We start from the raw sequence: 4,406 nt of genomic DNA on the forward strand, positions 1-4,406 counted from the left end.
TTAAAAAAACAACAACCAGCACACTAATCACAAGAACTGGATAGAAAAAGTGTCTGGAAAATTCCTGAACTTAAAGCTCACTCTCTCTCTCTCCTTTAAAATAGTACAAACTTGTTACAGAAGTCTGTGAGACTTGAACCTCTAACTGACCATTGTCTAGTTTAGATTGTATTTTTCTAAGCATATGGCTATAATTGTCTCATCTAGTTAGAATTGATGCAAAGGGAATTATGAAACTGGCTATGCATAGTGATCTGGCTAGACTAGACTATCCAACAATATTTCTCCAACAGATAAACAGCTGGACAATGGTAACATAAAACAAACTGGTCCTCAACACTACAGACATAATGAATGCTAATCCATACATGTACTGAGTTACAGTACTACTTACCAAAGGCCTTTGGTTTCTTCAGATTTTCTATTTACCTGCAGTAATAGTGTAAAAAAAAAAAAATCAACCAAAACTGAGTTTCAGTAAAACACATTAGATAAACTGCCCCTGGAGACAGTGTAGTGGATTAACATAAATGTTCAAATCTAGCTTAGGGCATAAACTAGCAGGCATTCATGCGAATAAGCCATACCACCTGACATGACTGGTAGACTCTTCTCTGAGAGGCCAGAGTATATAGCCAGGGATAGGACAGGTGGGATTGAAGTGTGGTGGCAAAGCTGAATGGGGGAACTTTACATAGCTTATTAAACACACCACTGGGTAAGACCAGGCATGTAGCCTTTCACTTCTCTTAACAGAATGTTGACCTACATTTTTAAAGAATAAAGGTGAGGTAAAGGAGAAAATAAACATCAGCAACAAAAGTACTTCCAAAATATCCATTTTTATTTAAATGTTTCCTCTTGTACACAAGACCTGAGAATATATTTGGGGTCTAAATTAGATGTATGGAGGTTTTGACACCCAAATATTGGAAAGTGGATATTTGATGGAGCTATTATCTGCTGCAGTCAGAAAGGTGGTCTGTGGAATTTTGATACAGTACTTCAAATATTATAATTCTGAGCTCTTAAGCAGTCAGTCCTCTTGCTTTAGAACCATATTTTGATGGAAGCTTTTTTCTCCATAATCTGTTCACTTGAAGCAGAATAATAACGGAGGAACATATTTTAGATTGCACACGTAAGAGCAAAAATCCTATAGGTGTAGTAAAATGTACAGTGAAATGTTTATGTACTATGTACAAACTTGGAAGACATTAAACATGTTCTGTCTGAATGTTTATATTTTGTAGGAAAGTGCTGAAATAAACATTTGCAATTGAAGTAAATCTTGAGTGAACTAGAAGTAACTTTAAGATCAGCTTTTTCCATGACCAGTATCCTTATACTTTGGGCAAGGATTAAATATTGGACTGATTTGAGATGAATACCTAAACTTTAGCTTGATGCTAGCTCTAGGTCTGTACTAAATTAGCTCTTGCATTTATTTTTTCATTGAATTATTGCATATTAATCTTTCTTTGGTTTTCTTGTGTAAAACAGTCATGTAGAAGTGGTAGGCCTATCATAATAGGTTCTAACTTAGCACAGAGGCCAACCAAATGCAATAGGTAGCAGAGCTGGGACAGACTGAACAAATTCCCCCTAAACTAAATTTCTAGCAAGTCATTTCAATAAGGCTTATTTCACCAGCATTTTGGTTATCTTGAGAATGCCATTCAGGGAAAGAAGTTCATTAGCATGTCAGCACTGATTGCAATTCTTTGCCTACCAAACGGGGCTAAGCATAATGTACACACCACTTATAAAGCACTATTGCAGCTGCAAGGACATCTGAAAGAAATGGCACCTGCCATTATGAACCATTGAAAGGGCATCACCTCTCTCACCTGATTATTTCCTAACTATTTCATCATAAACCTAGATGACATTATAAACTTTCTCTTGTTTTTTTTAAACCAGTCTGACTTACACAATTCAGCAAAAACCAAATCTGATTACAATGCAGAGTAGTGTTACTGCCCTAATACAGATGGAACACCTGTCAATTATTAGGAATACATAAAGACTAAAGGTGAGCTAGGGCCCATTACACAACTTAGCCCCTCCCATGCAATCTTTTCACAATTTCTAATACCTTCATATTGCCATATGAGGCAGAACAGGTTTATCCCAGCCACAAGCCAGTGGCAAGGTACTCTTCCCCCTTGGACTTTTTATAGTCATACTTCTCAGTTCTTGGAGCCAGTGATCCCATATTTGATGTGCTGTTGGAAATAGCCTGTATTGACAATCCTGAATCTTAATCAATACATTTTCTCCTTGTCCTCGTCTAATGCTGAAGCCAAACTTCCTCAACCACTATTCTGTCTAGTTAGAGAATGAAGGCGGAAGATTACTTATTTTGAGCAACAACCATGCAGGTTAAGTACAAGCAACACCGGGCTCCAAAGCTAGCATTGGATGATATGCATACTGAGACCAAATGTAGAAACAACTCAAACACCTTCCTCTGCCTTACATAAAACGTAATTCTAGTTAGAAAATATTAACTATAATGTCTGGCAGATCTAAACCAGGAAAGAACATAAACATTGTCATATAGCATCAAAGTAATGATGCATCTATTACAACTTCCTGTTTCAGGCAGTGGCTAATACCATATGCTTCACTGGAAGGCTTGGGAACGTTTTGCTGTGGCAGAGCTGCCCCTCGGTGAGGCTTCTTCCTAACTCCTGTTAGTGGTTGGCCTATGCCCTGATGCATAAAGATTTGTACCTTGTCTATTTTGTTAATGAAGTTATGGATGTCTATACATCAATTTTATTTTCTGAGATCTTATTAGGCTGTTTGGTCTCAATGGTGTCCTGTGATTAAATTCACCAGGTTCACTACTCACTGTGAGGAAATGTTTCCTTCAGTCAGTAGTAACTTTGCCTTTTACTTTTACTACTGAATTCTCCTTTATTAGGAGAACCCGTTTTCCCCTTTGCTATACCACTATTTGTATAACTATCACTTTCCTTATTCATTTCTCCTCCAAATGGTCCCAATCTTTTCTTCAGTCACACACACCCCTTTTATGTTGAAGCCTTTTTATGTCTTATCAGTTTAGGCCCTTGTCTCTGGACTTTTTTTTTTTTTTTTTTTATGTCATCCCTTCTGAGAGAGAGGGTGAATTGAAAACACTCAGGTGAGGGCATATCAAATTACATAATGGCATAACTCAGTATTCTCTATCTTCTTTCTACATGTTAACATTGTTGCCTTGCTCTCCTTACAGCTAGGACAGAACTTCTAACATCTATACTCTGTAAGAACAGGCTTAATCAAACTCTGTAAAGCTATTCAGAATGAGCTAGTTTAATCCTATCCTCTTCCACCCTCTAGCTTGCTAGAGTAATCAGATACCATTTCACATCTCCTAGCTCCCAAATGAAAATTGGGAACAGCTCTGTGGGATAAACTGCAAAGGGGACCCCTCTAGGTTTTGGTATGGAGGTGCTCTATAGGTGTCTTAAAATTCTGTAGCAGCTGCCTTGACCTCTTCTGTAAAATACTCCACTTAAAAGTTATGAATACTTTATTCTAAAATATAATAAAATCCTGATTATCAATATTGCCTTTAAAGGAGGCATGGTTTATTAATCCTTACCTAAAGTCTTTAATGAAGCAGAGGTTGCAGGAGGAGTGAGCTGGATCTTTCGATTTACTTTGGAACCTCTTTAAGAGTTTTACCTACCATGCTCTTTGCCTCTATCCACAACTCAACTCTGTTTAAAATATGGAGGAGACAAAACCTTAGAGGTATTTAAGTGTCAAATCTTATTGATTTTCAGTGTAAGCTAGGGACCTAAGAAGGTTTTAAGATCTGGGCCTGTACATGCACTTTAAAATGTTCCCCCTTTAAAAAGCTGAGGTATAAGCTTAGAGCCCTTCTGAAGTGGTTTAAAAATTCTGAACTGAAACGGAATGGGGGGTAGGGCTGCTCCTGGCCCCATCAGAAAGGCCCATCTAGTCCCAAATTTCTGTTTCCAACTCTTCCCTCACCCTTGGCTTAAGTTTGTGTAATCAATATTTACTTATTTCTTGGTGGCTGGTAAATGTCAACCTGGACAAACTGAACTGGACACTTTTTCCTTTGTTATTTGTATAAGTTGTTTTGTGGTGGTTAGAGTACTGTAATAGAAAACTAATCAAATAAAAATTAATGGAGCTTGTACTTTTCCAGCTGTTGGAATCATTAAATATGTTGTGAAATACTGTCTGCACTTTTTTCCTTTAACTTTTTCCCCAAGATTTATCAAAAAACAACTTCAGGATACATAAGTAGTGTTTAGATGTTCAAAAAGCTTGGGCCTGAACTTCACCCACTGAAAGCAGTAGGGACTTTGAAGTCCAGGGAGGAACGTGGTCAGAACAATATTCAAAGTATTTTAATTGCA

This window comes from Gopherus evgoodei, chromosome 8 (assembly GCF_007399415.2).
Source record: "Gopherus evgoodei ecotype Sinaloan lineage chromosome 8, rGopEvg1_v1.p, whole genome shotgun sequence".
Classification (NCBI taxonomy): Eukaryota; Metazoa; Chordata; order Testudines; family Testudinidae; genus Gopherus; species Gopherus evgoodei.